At 41.5% G+C, this 18,961-nt stretch overlaps 1 protein-coding gene across 1 annotated transcript in view; it reads right to left on the reverse strand.

Moving 5' to 3' along the window:
• The window catches only part of kiaa1549lb (KIAA1549-like b), a 61,080-nt gene that overhangs the window by 41,770 nt on the left and 349 nt on the right, over nucleotides 1-18,961 (reverse strand). The window lies entirely within an intron of this gene.

The raw sequence follows: 18,961 nt of genomic DNA on the forward strand, positions 1-18,961 counted from the left end.
TATGTCTTTATTCTGTAGAGGGCTCCTGTAGGATAACACAGGACATGTGGCCTGCTTCAAGGCCACTGTAAGGTCGCTCAGTCAAACAAGCAGGTCATCAAAATAAAAGAGAACTTCCTGCCCCCCCTCTCACTTTGTGTGCCCAATGGCAACATGAGTTGGGGTGCGCAGGATGGAGGCCAGTCCAAAGCGGAGGTGTGGGCTCCACCTGCGGTTTGCCACCTGCTCTGAGAGAGCTGAGCATATGGGAGAACAACAATGGGCTAGAGAGAACAAGGTGTGGGGACAAAAAGAGGAAAGAGAGAGAGAGTCATGGCAGAGAGTGGGAAGGTGTGGAAAAGTAATGAAAGAAATGACAGGAGAGGTTGAGAATGGAGGGGTAAATGAATGAGAAAAAGATTGGAGTTAAAGAAATTTTGGTGAAAAAAAAATGCCAAAGATGTCTGAAGTTTTTTGAAGTCCGTTCTGACAAAAGTAATTCACCTGTATAATTTCTCACAGTTCATACAATACAGTTCATACAGTAACTCAATTGCTGCTACTACTAACTACTACTAGCTTTCATAATACTTTGTGTTATTAGCCTACTTCATTGTGACAGTAGAGGGTGTCTTTATCTAGCAAGCAAATGCTAAACAAACCAGCATTTTGTTCAAATATAATACGATGATTAAGCATTAAATACTTGCATTTATGGCAAATAAAATGTTTAGCTTCAGTATACAAATTTGGCCGAGGGAAAGCAGTGTGATCCTTACTTCTCCCTGGGAGCCTCCCTGCCAACCAGCACACACAAATCACAGACCTCATTTCCACACTCCTAATTTTTTTTTCCCTCTGCAGCCAGCGCTATCTTTGAGCCACCAGGACACAGACATGACACTGCCAGGGCTCCTGCTGCTGCTCTCACATTATACGCTGCTTCTCCTTTTTGCTTTGAGCTGTTTTTGTTCCCTTATGTGCGGAAAATGGTAAACAAGGGAGTATAATTCAGTAGTGAGGTGGATGGAGCCCTGGGAACGGAGAAACGGATTGAAAAAGCTTGGTGAACTGCATCTGAACGCATGTATTGCATGTGCCTCCTATGTTTTGGCTGTTTATACTCAGGCAGCGCGTCCTTTCGCTTTGAGCTGTTTTTGTTCCGTTATATGGGGAAAACGATAAATAAGAGATTCAAATAGTGAAATGGAGAATTTGAGTGAAAAAGTTTGGCGAACTACATCTGAACATATGTATTGCGTGTACCCCCCTAGGTTTTGGCTGTTTATGGAGGCAGCATGTGTGTGTACACGGGCTGGAGGAGGGTGGTGTTGGTGCTGCCAGGGACTGCTGAGGTGACAGCGTGGAGGGAGAGGGGATGTCACACACCCAGCACTATGCTTTTCGATTTTTTTTTTTTCTGCGGGTGCAAACACCACAGCAGGATCAGACATGCAGCAGCTGTAGTCTGGAATCAAGCCCAGCGGACAATTAACACTGCTACCATGCAGGTTTGCGCATAGTAAGAGATATGATGCCCTAAACGGGAGGCTCATTCATCCATTCATTCATTCATGCATTCATTCATTCAGTCAGTCATGCATTCATTTATTCAGTCATTCATTCATTTGTTTTGCTTTGGGATTTGTCGACTATGGATTGAAGTACACATCTAACATTTAACACATCAAGGCTTGTTTTTGTTTTTTATCATTTTCATCGATCTTGTTGAGAATGCGATGGCCCTCCATGGACTCCAGTAGGCCCTCCTTTTTCATTGATGAGGGGATATAGTGAACAAATCCTTGGAAAACCAGAAAAAAAACTGTGTAGTGGGCAATACACTCAGGGACTCAGGGGAAGCTGCCAGAAACCTACTCACTTCCTATTTTTCTCTGTCACTCCCTGTGTCTTGCTCTCTCTCTCTCTCTCTCTCTCTCTCTCTCTCTCTCTCGCTCTCTCTCTCTCTCTCTCTCTCTCTCTCTCTCTCTCTCCCTCTATCTCTCTCTCTCTCCAGATCTCAGTCAGCCTCTCCACTGCAGCTCAGGCTCTCCATCTCCTTCAGCCGGAGTGTCAACACACTGACTTCTGTCCAGGTGCAGCCCAGGATGCTATAGTCTTAGGCCTATGCTGTTGCACTCCACAATGTTACTTTTTCTAGTAATAAGTGGTGTAACAAATAACCATACACTACAATTATCCCCATCCCCCAATTTGTTGTTACCTGTATAAGCTAACCTATATGGAACAATGGCAGTAAAATTTACTTTCTGCAGGTATGCTCACTACTCTTTTATCAAGCAAAAGGATGATATAAACAGTGGACATCAACACTATTTGGTTACTTTGATCATTCGCACAGAAGCACACAGGCGAGGCAATTGAGTTATCCTGATTTTTGTAGATAAAAGAGGATACAAACGCCAATTTTGGGGGTGTAACAGAAAAGAAATCTAGTGTAAAGAATTACTGCTCCCATGGAGTAATACGGTAAATAAAGTCAGTAAATTACTTTTGAAACATTAGGATAAGGTCCCCATCCAGTGTCTCTGTGTTCTCCACTGCAGACACTGGATTAGACAAACACACCAGAGAAGCATTGTTCAGGGCTTTTAGAAAGCTTTTTGGAAGGTGACAGGGGACAGGTTCTCTCCACTCTCACATGAGGGATCATATATCTGCTAGCTCAATCCCTTTTGACCAAAATGAGGAACAGCAGCCAAAAGTACACATTATGTAAATTCAGAAAATAAGGTGCTGCACAATAGACACAATTCTGGTGGACAAAACAACAACATAAAAAGATTTCAATAGTATTTCTCTTGATTTGACGTGATATTATTCTATAAAAGGTAAGAAAAGTGACCATTAAAAAATACATTCAATAAGCCCAGAGATACTTAAGTGCTTCACTGACAGTACAGTACATCTCCCTTGCCACTTCCATACTGTCTCAACTTTGCAAACAGAATTTGTCATAATCAGTTTAAAATCTGCAGTGTCTCCAATATGAAGGCTGGGAATAACACTTATTTTCACTCACACATTCTTAAAGTGGTGATGCAAGATAAGCCACATTCATTGAATGCTGTCCTCTAATTGGCCCCAACTGACTAAAAGGTTATAGGCTTCATCGGCAAAAACACTTAACAAACTGTCTATTAAAAACTAGCAGTTAAGACTTCACAATGGAACTAATAGTAAGTGCATAATTAAGAGCATAAGGACTTAGACCTTGTAAGTGCCCTGTATCCTTGAAGATAAATATAAGGTGTGATGGCACTGATACATGAAAAAGCATTTCAAACTGAATCAAAGGTTTGAAAAGTTTGAAAAGGTCTAATAAACATACATCGCTTGTCTGAAGTCATGTTCCCTCATATCCATCATCACCTATCATATCAGCAGCAACAACAGCACAAAGTCAAATATACCAGTGGCCAGAGAGCTGAGAGTATTTTTCTTATGTAGAAACACACATTCAAATTTCAATAGCTCATTTCCCATATGAACCAGGTCACATAAGAGATTCTCAAATATCTAAAAAAGTGTTTGTAAAATGTTCTTCCCCCACCAGTAATCACAAATATAATCATTAATATGCTTTTACTTCTTTGCTTTACAAGTTATTGAAGGTGGAAAAAACAAATATCCACCAAATATCCAATATCAAGCTAAATCGTTATCTGAGAACGAGGCAGGCTGAGGGAAAGCGGGTACAACAAAAAGGTAAAAAATTTTTTACAACACTTCACAAAATAATTTTTGAAATGCACTGAACATCACAGATTGATGATATGTAACAGTGTCAGAGTATCCAAGGGTGTAATTTTCCTTTAATGCATGCCGTGATCTGACAAACCTAGACCGGGGCAGGCAGGATGATTCGGAGTCAGAGGACTCGGTGGCTTCTGCAGGCGATCATAGTCCCATTAAAACTGAATAAGCCATGCTTCACTCCACCACAATGACCAGAGGCATCAGTGTCTCTGGTCTGTCAGGCTGGACTCAGACAGAGCAGGTGCTGCTGCTGCACAAGGTAAACCCTGCCTTTCCTTCACCAGCTATACAAAGCACAACTAATGCCAAGGAAACTTTAGTTTTAGTTTGTTAAGTTTTCTTCACTAGTACAGAGCTATTAATTTCATGACCTTAGTAACATTAGTTACGCTAAATTGCTTGGAATCTGTCACACAAATTAAACATAATTAGATATTGTTATTACAAGAGGTAGGCTAGCCCACAATATGAGTGTAATATACACAAAACCTAACCTTTGAAAAATGTGCTGTTCAACAAGATCAGAAATAAATTAATTAGCTATGTTAATCATACACTGCATTAGCTTATGAATAATAAAACCCTCCAGATGAAAATAACACCAGAGTTTCATTCTTACAATGACTGACTGTAGCCTTAATTAATTAGTATTGAGGGGACAATCCATGGCAACACAATATAAAATAGTTTCCTAACAGTCCTTTGTAAAGAAACACACCAGGTCCCAAAACACATTGAGAGAGAGAGAGAGAGAGAGAGAGAGAGAGAGACAGAGAGACAGAGAGACAGAGTGATAGAGCGGGGATTGCATCAAACTGTAGCACATGGCCGTCTTGTGAGACCGTGCATATCAGACCAGGCAGGGGACAAGTGTAGGAGTTTAGTGGCATGCTGGGGCTGGGGCTGGGACGGGCCTGGGGGACATGGTGCCCATTTGACACGGCAGGCTGCAGGTGGAAGACGACAGGTACGGGTCAACGGAGAGCAGCAGATAGCGAGGCGGGGGCTGATGGGACCATGTACTGGGTTCCAGTGGACATGAAGGTCTTAGCCTCCTGTCTGTGTACTGTATATCTACTGTATGTGTGTGTGTGTGTGTGTGTGTATATTAGGCGATCCTCATATAATATTACAAACAAATCATCAATGAAATAGATGAATGAAAATAATTTATCTCGTGATATAATCAGAAAAAAAGACAAATCTTCAATTCTGATTACTAGAACAAATGACAACTGTCTACATGCTGTTTGTCTCTGCAGAGTGCGATACCAGGCCCTCAGTGAGGAGCTGTATGAGGCCTGCAGTCTGCTGTTCAAAAGGCTGTGGGCAGGTGACAGAGGCTGGGTTAGCTACAGCTACCTATGACTGACTGAGCTGGAAGAACAGCAGACTGCATCAGAGCACTCAGGTATAACTGTTGGAAAGATCACATGGCTGCAGCTCCGACTCTCTAATTGGGCCCTTAGAGAGACTTCAGAAAACGTTAACACTTATCCCACCAAGTGATTGAACGCTGAATGTATCTACTGTCTGTCACATGTCGTGCACTAAGCCCTTGCACAGATGTGAGGTCTTGTTGTCACTGTAGCATGTGTGCCAGAATGTACTTAAAGGTGCAACATGTAGTATTTTAAGCATCAATGTATCATTGGCAAATTAATTGTGATACCTTGGTATAATTACCGAAAACAAATGAGATCATGATCGATTAGTTCCATGATCGGCAGCCTCTATTTCACCCCAGTGGTATTGTTACTGCTAGTGTTTCTCAAAATTCGTACATTGCCCTCTCTCATCGCTCTGGCTGTGTTTGTTAAGAAGAGCAAGAAGAACGATAAGAGCTGATACTAACATATAATAAATAATTAATAAAAATTAATGGCTTTTAAGCGTTAACTCTGCTTGTGCTGGAAGCTCAATGATGGTCCCCTTCCTGTTTTGTGCCGTATGAGTTAAGCACATTTCCTGCAAAATCCAACCCCATGGAACATAATGTAAAATTCAGCATAAAGTCCAGTAGAAGCAGCCAATCCCCTATATGATGTTCTTGTTTGTTTATGGTAATTATACGAATGTCTCAAAATTAATTTGGTAATGATTTATTCAAGCTAAAATGCTGCAGATAGCACTGTTACATTTTACATGAGTTGTTGACACCAGTGTCATCAAGGCAAATTCTTGTGCATTTATAGTACTACAAAGTGATTCTGATTCTGTCATTTCTGTTTATAATGCATGCCATTCATGTCTAAGGAAACTGCCTTTCCGGCGCAATAGCATCAACATAAAGACGCAAAAGGAAGCCAATCATTAACAGCAAGGTCTTAAGTGACCTGGTGCTGACATGAGGAGGTGTAGGGGACCGAGCAGATGCACTGACGCTGACCTTGATCCTTTGCGACGGTGCAGCAGGGGCTGGCTGAGGCCTGAGGAAGCTGGAGGGAGGGAGGGGGACAAACGGGGATAACAACTGAGGTGGGATAAGCCTGGTAAGCCTCAGGATTCCCTCTGTAATCCATATCCAAGTCAAACAGCAGTATGAGAAACCGTATGTAATACTGTATGGTCAATCACAATGCTGTATAATCTAGGATCACTTTGAAGAATGTATTTGTTCAAGTTTTACCTGTTGAGGAAAGTTGCACTTACAATTTGGAATTCATTGTGATGGATGCAGAACAAAAAAAAAAGCACAGCTACAAACAGCCTTTTTTTTTAACTATACATGTTTCTTACACCCGCTAATTAATTTATAGGGTGTTATCCCCTATAAATTATTCCTGCGACAAACACCAAAGCTCTAGTCTTGAAAGAAACAAACTGAAAACAAAAATCATGATGACAAGCAAAAGCACAAATGAACTGTAAATGTGTGTGTTGCTTTACTAAAGTACTAAGAACTTCCTGTATTGATTTTAGCTTACCTTAGGGGGCTGCTGCTGGCAGACAACTACTACTGGCAAACAATGATTGTGTGAAAACTATGCTAAATGTTTTTTAACACGTGCAAATATTTCTGCAACGTAAGCTATTCGCTTTATCACAGCCAAATACTCGAGCATCCCACACACACACATACACACACACACACACACACACACACACACATGCACACGCACACCACACAGTCCCTGGGCTGGCGGAGCTAGAGAATAAATCATTATGCAGCCCACAGAATGTGTTGCTTGCAAGAGCCAGAGCCAGAGCCTTTTCCAATACATTTATCCATTACACATCTGAGCTGCCACACTGACACTGCTCATGCTTCCCATCACAGCCAACATACAGCCTTGACACTATCGCACAGTCAAAGCAAAGCCCAGAGAGCACCACCTGCTCACACAGGCAGCGTGATGGATGGGCTCTTGTCTAAAGCCTTGGCTCTGTCCTCGTCTCACCACAACGCAGCAGGGGGACGGTTGTGTCTACTTCACAGTATGGATACTTGTAGTGTTTTTGTGATGCTGGCCATAGAAGATCCTTGATGAGGAATAGAATACTGGTGCATATATGTGTGCTCATTTTACAGATATTTGAATCTGGGGTCCAGTGGTAGTTGAGTAGGTGAACACTGCTGAAGAGAGGCAGATATACTGTGACCCCATCATCCTACATGTTTCAGCAGCAATTGTCCTCTCTACTGTTGCTGTCATTTTGGGGCTTTTCCGCCTATAGCGAAAATTAATGAGATTTCTTGGATCCCATTTGCCAATTGATCTGTTATTAAAATGGGTGAGTGAAATAATGTAAGTTATAACTATTTTTATGTGTTACTGAATTAAAAAAATATATATATATTAGCTAACAATCACGGTGTGGATGTTGCGTTATCCTCCTTACAGTCTGTTATTCTCGCTTCACAAAGCCACAAAATGCTGCAATGCTAAGCTAAGTGTGGCTAGCGATTTTTTACTTTTTTCATTGCAGCTTCAAAAACCCATCAGAATCCACCTCACCAGATAAAGAAATGCATAATAACAGAATCCTCGAAAGCAAAAATAGTCAATTTTAGCATTGGATGTAGTTAAAGGCAATCATTTTACACCCCTATTCATTTTCACATTAATCCCCATTAATGCTTGAGAGGACAGTTAGGTGGATAGATCGTATTTACAAAGGTGAATAATCGTTATACAGTATATCTGTGTATTGACTAGAGTGGAGCTAACTAGTGCCTATATGGCCGACTATGGGCCTAGACCAGCCGCTAAAGGGTTTCTGGTGTCATTTAAACAATGACGTTATGTGGAAGTGAGTTGTCGTATGATGGCTCCATGACAACAATACTGAATCATCTCGAAAAGCCTCCAGCTATTTTTACAAGTGAGGAAGATGGATTCAGCCAAACTAGCATGACAACATTTATGCACGCTCCCTCCAAAGTGTGACAGAAGCCAAACAGAGAGAATCCCTAGCTGCCCTCCCTGCCAACATGATTGCTAAAGATATGCATCCCATCAGTACCGTAGAGAGCAGAAAGTGATGGAAGTGATTCTTTTTGTCCATAATCTGCTTTGGCCTTTGTCATTTTCGGCACACATTCGAAAATTCATTTACATTTTCCTTTTCATAAGGTTTTCAATATCCAACCAGAACATTTTACTGTAGTGGCAATCGCAAAATACATGGATGATAAACAACACAGGTGAATATCAGCATTGTTGTTTTTATTTTCCATTCCCTGCGTTTGTTGCCTCCTTCTTGAGCAACTGTTGTGGCTTTACAGACGCCACTGTACTTTCTGTCTCACAAAAAAAAAGTACAATATGTTACAAGTGAAGCATCCAAAGTTTTCTAGTAGTCTGAATCTACCTGTCCCTAAAATAAACACCTGTCTGTTCATATCAGACCCAAGCAGCATAGATTTACAGTATTCTTGTATTTGATATCCCTGTCGTTCCACATGGGACATGGGCTCTTCCCTATCCCCAGTACGATGACCTTAGGGACTTGATGGGTGCCATTGATGTCTCATAATAACATCCGCTATAAAGGAAAGGTCTGTCTCCGAGGTGACAATATCATTACTGAAATGTGTGTGTGGCATGAGGCCAAATCTAATCATACTGACACACACTTGACCTTCAGTAGCCATCTAACACACCTCACTACCACAGGGAAGAGGGGAACAGATAGCAGCAAGCACACACACACACTAAACCCCCGCAAAAATTGCATTTCCTTGATATTGTACCATGTCAGGAAATTGTTTATTTGGTTTGTTTGTTTAGTTGATAGATATATCCTGTATATTATATTACACCCGACAAATGAAAAACAGAGACACTCATTCATTGCTGTAATTCAATTGTTGAGCTCTATACCTCCCGTGCGATATATTGGGTGCCGTGAAGTGTTTCAGCTTCAAAAACATTGATGCATTGGATATTAAGAAACAAACTGAACATCGAATAGCTCCATAATTTACAATGTTTAATATTAAACCAAAAGTAATATTCCATCTCTACATTTAAGCAGGTTAAGGGCTGGCAAAGTGCTGAGTATAGCATGTTCTGACACACACACATCACACAAATCACATGCACACACATGCATACACACTTGTGCACGCACACACACATACACAACACACACACATACACAACATCAATGTTGAAATACCGATGGCTGTGCTTCTAGCACTCTCAGATGCTGAGACAGTCTCTGAAGGCAGACTAATAAAACATCCATGAAGGGTGAAGGGACACACTCAGCAGCTCACATAGCTCACACAGACATTTGCTACAGTTGAGTATGTGCTTGTGCATGTGTAAACGCCTTGTTTTTGTGTGTGTGTGCGGGTTTAATTCTCTGGAGGCAGTGGAGCTACACACTCTGATTATCCCACTAATGAAGTGGCCTGTGGGGAGCGGCCCATCTCATTTGAAGTCTTCAGGGTGACTTTAGAGCACTGAGCTGAGGGCATGACCATAAATCACACAAGTGTTACAAGGAATGTATACATTTATGTGTATGAATGTGTGTTTGTTTGCTTGTGTGTATGAGTGGGTGCATCTCCAAGTGCATTGTGAGTGTGTGTGTGTGTGTGTGTGTGTGTGTGTGGCTGCATATAAGGTCCTACGGAACAAAGCACTAATTTCTGACTGATCTTTACAACAACATACTCCAGTCCTTTTACCTCCATAGTTGTAGCAATAGTAAGAATAAGCAATAAAGCCATTTGAAAGGGCTCATATTCTGGCATGAAAACAGTTTAAATGTCCTGAGAAAGTTTGATTACTGATTACTGATTAATGCGATAGGCTTCTAAAGTTCTTGAACTTTCCCTTTAATGCTCTCTGATTCTTGATGCTTCACTGATGCTGTCAACCTTGCAGCAAGTAGACTGCCACCTCTCTCAACCTGCTGTCTATTTACTTCAAGGGGAATGCCACCCGTTTTAAGAATTCATATATGTTATTTCTGGGCCCCAGGACAGTTGAGTAGATGTGAACTTGCACTGCTCTTTCCTAAAGCTAGCAATCAGAGAGAAAACCCTTGAATTAGTGATGTCACTGGGATGTAAAATCAGGGGCTGCTCCATAGACAATGAATGGGGCACTGACTGTGCGGAGCCTTAAGATGCTAAATTGAGTTGTCACACCAAAATGAGGTTTATATTCTAGCAATGCTAACAGGTATGAACCAGAATTGAAACCTCATTTGGGTGCAAGAACTCACACAAAAATGTTACGGGTCAACAAATTCAGTGCCGCATTCATTGTCTATGGAGCAGAGCCAGATTTACAGTAGTTCTCAAGTTTCCAGCTTTAGGAAAGAGTGGTGCATGGTGACTGAACTGTCCTGGGGCACAGGAATAACGTGTGTGAATTCTTAAAATGGGCGACATTCCCCTTTAACCTGACTCTGCTCCCTCTCTATCACTGAAAGATTCATTATTATCCTTAGAGAAGATAGACGAAAGGATTCACTGGATAGCTAGTGAGACAGAAGTAATATTATGTGTGTGTGTGTGTGTGTGTGTGTGTGTGTGTGTGTGTGTGTGTGTGTGTGTGTGTGCGTGTGTGTACACTACTAGTTACTAAGCATGCAACTAAGCTTTAGTCACTGTGCATTGGCGTGTGCCAAGCTGTGTGTAATGAATCTGCTGCTTGTCTCAGTGATTTCCCATTCTCTCCTCCAGCAGTTAAAAGACATAAGCTGAAATGCCAAGGTCTCCATCCTTTAAGTCTTCTACAGAACAAAGGCACCAGCTACATTATTCATTATAATAGTGGGCAAAAACTAAATATGACAAAATGACAATCACTCACTAAATGACTGATGACCCCATCTTTGAAGAAGCAAATTACAGTTCTCTAAAGGAACCCCTCTCTCTCTCTCTCTCTCTCTCTCTCTCTCTCTCTCTCTCTCTCTCTCTCTCTCTCTCTCTCTCTCTCTCTCTCTCTCTCTCTCTCTCTCTCTCTCTCTCTCTCTCTCTCTCTTTTTTTCTTATATACACCAAAGATGTAAATCCTGTCCGGCCTGATCCAAACCTATTCAGTTCTGGTAGAAATCTTATTAAATTTTGAACTGTGCCATTTTTCAATTCCATCCATCCAATGAAATCACTCACAGTCACAGAGAATGACTCAGACTTCCCTCTATCACACATGTCTGGTTTTCCTAAATACTTGCACCTTTCTTCTGGGTAACACATTTTTGATGGCCCATGTCCCTATAATAGGTATTTCTGTAGGTATTTTCTCTGCAATCTACCTTGCTGTATTTGACAATTCCAGGTTGTAACCAAATAGAACACCAAATTTCTTGACGTGTGAGTGTGATTGTGTCTGTCTATTACGACATAAAGTTGCCTGTATTCATAAAGTGCTGCTGCAGGATTCACAAAACCTTAGGGAAAAAAAGTTAAGAAAAGTTGATATCCATCAAAATAGTTTTTAGGTATTTTCTTAACTTTCTTTTTATTTTGTCTCCTAAGACAAATGACGAATAAATGGGATTCTTAAAAGCAAAAGTTCTAAAATGTGTTCTTCAATTTTTTCTTAACTTTAAGATAACCTTCCACTTGTCTTACAATTATTACAGTAAAAAGGTAAGCCTCTAAATCCATTAATTAAAACACACCTTTTAGAAAATTTATGAAGTACCATGGATTGCAGCTAGAGAGGAAAATCCTCCAAGACCATACAGAATCAACCAAGACAGAATGGATCCCCTTATGCTTCCTGATCATATTTTACTCAAACAGTCAGGCTGGTTATTTTAAATTTGCATTAACTGATACGTTTATACCATTAACATTTTCTTCCTAAAGGTCTCAAAGGTGGATTTACAGTTCTGAACCAACAAAGGTTATTTTGCTGCAGCAGGCAGAGTGAATTAATGTTATTTAAATTACCGAAAACTGTTATGCTTGTTTACATAACAGTTGCTGGACAGGCCCTATCTGAGAGGTCCCTAAGTAAGAAACCAAGAGAAGTTTGCAAGAGATGAGACTAACCTTAAGAAAATATTGGGGAATTGCACTTATGAACCTCTTAAGAACTTAAGAAATTTCCTCTTATGTAACTTCTTGGGATCTATCTTAAGAACACGTCTGTGAATCAGGCCCACAGTCCTCAAATGCCCTCATGCTGTCTTCTGATAGCTCTCACTTGTTTGGTATGGTGTATGTCCTAAATTAGCAAGGCTGATTGGTGTGGTGTGGTGCAGCGAAGTGTGGTGCAGTGTGGCGCATTGTAGTATGGTGTGTGGTGGGATGTGGTGTGATGGTCAGTAGGTCCTAAATCAGCGAGGCCGTACAATATGTCCTAATAAATCAGGCAGCCTCCTCTCCTCTCCTCTCCTCTCCTGAGCAGCAGAGCAGCCAAGCCTGTCCTCAACCCTTCCTCTGCCTACCGGCCCTCACTATAGCTAACATACAGACACACAGGAGAGGGAGCAAACAAGAAGGGAATGAAAGATTGGAGCGGTACTGAGGTACAGAGAGGTACTGTAGGGTAAAGGGAGACAGCTTAACACATACACGCATGCATGCACACACACACACACACACACACACACAAACACAGCAGTCCCAGGTTGCAAGGAACTATGAGAGATAATGCGAGGCAGATGGTTCGTGATGCTAATTAGAAACCCTGTTTGCCTTTCTCTATCATTACATCCACCAGTGCTGTAGAAGTGCTGCTTGCTGTGTTCATGGTGGTGAAGGAGAAAAGTCTGCAGAACCTATAACATTACTGAAGACCTGAGCAGAAACAGACTAAAAGCAACCAACCAAAAGCAACCTATAGCAGAGGTGGACAACAATTAGTAATTTAGCACAACATTTAGCACAATACTTGCTAACAGTTTGTCTATTGCCTTTTACCAGTTTCATTTCAGGCAAGCTGGATTTTTGCATAATGCTGAATAGAGCTCGCACACTCTGGCTGTCAAAACATCAGCATAACACGCAAAAGATAATAGAGTCGAAAATGTGAATGGAATTTTAATGTGGTTTTTTTTATCCATCACTGGTTTTCTAAATTGACTTATGACTTTGATATCTGTCTGTTCTGTCTGTTCAAAAAAAACAACTTTGTCAGATGTAGGGTTGGGCGATATGTTAAAATTTTCCAACCGGCCACCGTCAGCCCATCAACCGGCGATTGCCGATACATTCGCGCAGGTGTGTGTGCGGCGCGCGCAGGGGGCGGGGGAGTCCCCCACTCCCCACACGCCATCTTCAGCGAACAATCATGGAAGAGCTCGTTGCCAAAAAGAATACAAAATCCCCTATTTGGGATTATTTTGGTTTTAAACCGGACGAAACTGGCAAGCCGAAGGACCTAAATGAAGCAATTTGCAAACTTTGCAAATGAGTAGTGCCGGCAAAAGATTCTAACACTACCAATCTGCACGAGCATTTGCGAATACACCATCCTGCTGAGCACGACAGAGCAAGACAGGCTGAACAGCTGTCCGACACTATTTGAAAAGTCAGATGAAGGACGCCTCCGCTTGCAGCCTCCAAATGAACAAATAGGTGGGGATAACATATTATGCTATTAAATGATCAGGGTGCACAACTGCACATACAGCTTTTGGTCTAGTTCTCAAATACAATTTATGAATTGACGTTGCTTTTCAGCACCAATCGATCGGACAGCAACCACTAAAGACGGCTTGTCATTTAGTCACTCACTGCCCTGTTTTGTGAAAGACTCGTTGGAAATAAGTGCAACAAGAATGTGCATAATATGGCCTAACTCCAACTGCCAGTTCCTATTCGCGCACGCTTTGAATTGCACTTTACAGGTTAATTATTTACCATTAAATTAGACCATTAAATTAGTAAAATAAAATGACAAAAATCGCATAAAAAATCACCCCAAAAAATCAACCGCCGATAGACTCAGCCAATCGCCGATAGCCGATATATTCGTCCTATCGCCTAACCCTAGTCAGATGTTCGCATTACGACAAATCAAATGGAGGATTTCCCTTAGAAATAAAACAAAGTGACATGGAAATTGCTATATGCCACCCATTGGGGTACAAGAGCTCTTCAGATAAAGAAAATGTTTGACATGAGCACTCACAGGGATATAGCTCATAAGCTCAGGAACAGATACAGACAACCCTTCCACCTTGAGTGCATGCACACACACACACACACACAAACACACACACACACACACATACGCACACAAATTCGGTCTTCCTGACATCTTTGTCCACAAGGTAATTAACTGTCACCCAGTAAATCAGCGCAATGAGGTGAAGCAAGGGAAATAACTAGCGTATCATGTCCAATATGTGCTACTGAAAACCCAGAGCTTACACAGGTCATCAGGCCATGGGTGAGTCATGGACGCTTTACAGAGTTTCAAAGCCAATCACAGGAAATTATTTCAACATTGAACACTGTGACAGCCTTGAAATGGCTCATTCAGACAAAGGTAAAGAAACTGCGAGATACTGAACGACACAAAGGAAGAAAGGCAATCTAGAAAAGCAAAGGATGGTATCAATGAAAACGGTATCGAATATAGCTGCAAGCGGCGATTGAGGGGTCCAAGCACAATTTGATAATAGCCTACAGACAGATTACAGAAGGTAGAAAGACACACATAAAAACTGACGTTGTGAAGATTGAACATGCAGTCTAACACCAGCTGCACTAGAATGGAACTCCATCCCAGCAAATATTAAGAGAATTGGACACATACGGTTTATTTAGAGCTCATTTAAAGAAATGGTTAATTAGTACTCAGCTCTGTCAGCACTAAAACTCAATTGCACCTCACTGTCCTCAGTCTGTCTGTGCTGAACTTCCCTTGCTGCCTGCTGTCACCTGTTGCTATCTTGCTATCGCCTGTCTGCCCTCATGTACCTGCATGCATGTCTTATTGTGGTTTTGCTTTTATTGTGTCAAACTGATTTATGTATTTTATACACTGTGCATGCTTTTTATGTCTGTGATTAACATTAATATTCTCTCTTCTTTTTTATTATTGTTCTGCATGCTTATAAATGATCTCAATAACTTTGTAATTTCTATCTTATATTACATTATATATTATATTCTGTTTTTAGGGTGACTCTGTAACATCTGTCCAGGGACTACAGATAAAAAATAGCCTCTTGGCTAACTCTGGCGCATTTACAGCAATGTTTATTAATGTGCACTGTCCATGTTAAATATACCAACAAAATAAAATAAATAAAAATGTGTTGGCCTGTGACTTCTGTCACGTTAATCTTTTCATTGCAACCACATTGCTGGAGTTGTTCACAACGGCCAAACTTTCTATTACTTGTCCTTGATGACTAACAACTTTGGAAAGAACGAGTCTGGAATTGATCCCACAACCTTCCACATGAAAGGCTGATGCTTTACCTACTGAGCCAAACAATATAGGTTTACTGAGGAGAAACTAACTAAAGGGAGAAGTAGTGTGACACTGCAACCTATGATTGACAGGTGCTAGTCCAGCCCATATTGAAAGCCTCAGAAAGAATATTATAACTGTACTAGCACGCCACATTAATCAATTTACACATGGCTTTACAGACATCATCTTGACAGTCCAGACATCATTTGTATTTAGTTTGATGAAGATTGATCAAACTATCTTGAACATATCACATTGTCAATTAACAAACTATTTGCAGCTGCACATTTCCATCTACTGTGCACTCAGTTTTCAAGATATCATTATAGTTTTTGGGCTGTTTACTAATTAAGGTATGGCAATTTCAAAAATCATGTTTTTTTCCTGTACGGTTTAGGAGGACAACACTGTGGGATCACAGTCAGTTTTTGCTATAAACAGAGGGGGGGAGACGTCAGAATCGGGGGTAGGTACCAGTGTACAAAAGATTTATCTTACATGTCCTGAAAATTTCAGCTCTCTAGGAGAGCTACTCTGCCTGAGTAGTGGTGCGCCGTAGGAGCCCACCTGCCAAATATGGCTGCTGTAGGACTTACAGTTTCTGAGCTGCAGATACCTTTAGCAGAGAAAAAGAAAGAAAGAAAGAAAGAAAGAAAGAAAGAAAGAAAGAAAGAAAGAAAGAAAGAAAAAAGCAGAATAATTTCAGCAAATACAATAGGGTTCCAGCACTATGTGCTTGGACCCCTAATAATGTCAAGTTGTACAGCGTCCTGGTCAATGGAGAGCTGTGACAGTCATTTCATGGATAGAACCCCCAGATTACATGGCAAATAGGCAACGGTTTTGAATCCTCCTGTCATCTCTCTTTTCAATGAATTCCTAACCAGAAAGTGATGACTGACAACAGCGCCGGGATAGCATCTCACACAGCAGAGGTCTGCCAGGTTAACCCCTGTCAAAACCAGCTTGTCAGCGCTCATGAGCAAAGGGCAGGTTGCAAAAGGAGGAGTAAACAGAGCCGATGTTGGGAGAAAGACATTGGATTCTGGAAGGAGCAAAATTGCTATTGGGATACGTTGCTTATTTAGCTCTGCTGTGCGCTGTAGCTGCTGCTGTGTTTGGTTTCTGTGACCATCTGCTGTATCATGAAGAAAGCAACAAACCAGAAAAGAGATAGAGATCATGCAAGTTAATGAAATATCAATCAAGACACTAAGTGCATGAGGAAACTTCATCTTTGGACCCTGATTGCCCAGAATAGGATGCGAGAAAAACTGGCGTTCCCATAGAAACGACATGTTGTGCTGGTTCCATGTATTAAGGGAGGAAGCGGTGAGTCGGGATGTTGCCACACAGAAACACCAAAGCTGTTTTTCATTGATTAAAAACTATGCACACAAACACACAGAGGTAGTTATAAATTCAACCATTGCCTCCGCAACCTGTTAGAGCAGCCAATATTGCCAATGGAATTCAGTGCCAATCTCTATTATACAGAGAATCTGGGAAGAGTTAAAGGGGAATATCACTGAATTTCAGCTTTGAAATGCAGTATGTCAGAGAGTGGTTTGATCCGTAATAGTGTTAATGGACGACTGCATCCCATATCCAGAAAGACGCGGGAAGAGTTTGTCCTGCCCCCTAATCTGTGATGTCACACCAATGTACCGTTCTATGAAGAAATAACTGAAAAAGATGGAAACAGCGACAATAACAATACCCAGGATAATTGTGCACATTTTCTATATTTGAAACCAATGGCACTACTGAAATATATACACCATATGGATGTAAATACTCGTTCATTCTCATTAAAGCAGCTCTTGTTTCTACATTACAGGCTAGAGTCTATTCGCCATTTCTAGAACTGAAACAGCATTGTTGTTCTTGTCCACAAATACTAACCCAAGCTGAGCTATCCAACACCACAGGAACAACACCTATGTGAATACTTAAAAGGAGTGGTATACCCCTTTAACCAAATATGTATGGCTCAGGTGCTGCTGCTGTAGCTGCTGTGTTTAAGAATGGATGTGCTGACTGTGAGAGGGAGGAGGAGAGGAGAGGGGAGGGGGGAGGGAGGAGGAGGAGACTGCTACTGTAGCAGTGCATCAGCAGAGGTGAGACTACAGCCACTATATCACAGTTTTCACACTGTAGGGAGGTGATAGAAAACTGATGAAGCTGCTGTTGGCTACACACTTAACTGTTGTAAATAAATGCAAAACATCAAGAGATATAATTTGCTCATCTGTTTCCATGTAATTTGTATTCACAGTCAAAGCCATGTCAGATTGTTTGAAAGCCATAGGCTACATATACTGATATACTGTACATAGACTAGTATAGTAGTGATGTAGCTAGTCACGTGATAGAAGGTAGTGAAGCCAGTTCAGTGGACATGCACTGGCTAATTTGGTGATGTCTTCTAAAGTTATCTCATTTCTAAAAGGGCTTCTTCGCTGAAGGGCAATTATCTCGGACAACTTCAGCCGAGCTGCCTCGCCTGCCGCCAGAGACAGGCAAACCTACAGTGGGCTACAGTATGTGTGTCATTACTGCTGACCCAGATGCTCTGAAACACTGACTGTCCTGTGGCTGCACTGCATTCCCACAATAACTGTATGGAAGGCAAACCCCTCTGCCCATTATAATGCTCAATAATAATATTTAATGCCATCTGCCATCTAAATGCAACCTGGAATAAATGCCAGTGTATGACAAAAAAGGGGATGCAAACTACAACTGGGGGGAGAAAGTTGGTGGGGGGGGCATCGTGACTCTAATTGCAGTGGAGGAGCAAGGTCAAGGTCTGTGCGGTGAAATTCGTTCAGGGAGACAAAAGAGTAGCCTGGCTTCAGTCAGACTCAGGTGGGAAGAGAGTCGGAGTCGGAGGTGAGATAGTTACATCACATACAAGCAAACCCTGCGCAGTCCAGCATCTGCCCAGCTCACCATCTCTCTCTCACACACACATATAGCCTACACATGCACACCATAAATTACAGCGATGCGGTCAGTGAAGAGATTAATCCCAGATGATAGCCCAGTTTTGGATGTATTGCTCCCTGATTGCGCAAATGTCATTCCAATAGGTCTATAGCATAGTGCAGCCTAATATGCAGAGGGAGGCACAATGAAAGGTGCCGCTGGCGGCGATGGACCACAGATAGTTAAGTTTTTCCCTAAAAATGACATAGCCGACCACGGTTTTATCCATACAGAGGAAACATGTATCCATCAAAAACGTGCGGATTAGGCTACAGAGCATTGTGCCTATATGGAAAACAAAAAACCCTTTTCCCCTTTTATATGCTATGACATAGGCTACTCTAACTCTAACAAATAGGCAT

Source organism: Centroberyx affinis, unplaced genomic scaffold, assembly GCF_046629955.1.
Source record: "Centroberyx affinis isolate AG114_WGS23_722 - 3 ecotype Tasmania unplaced genomic scaffold, CSIRO-AGI_Caff_v1 ptg000123l_1, whole genome shotgun sequence".
NCBI lineage: Eukaryota > Metazoa > Chordata > Actinopteri > Beryciformes > Berycidae > Centroberyx > Centroberyx affinis.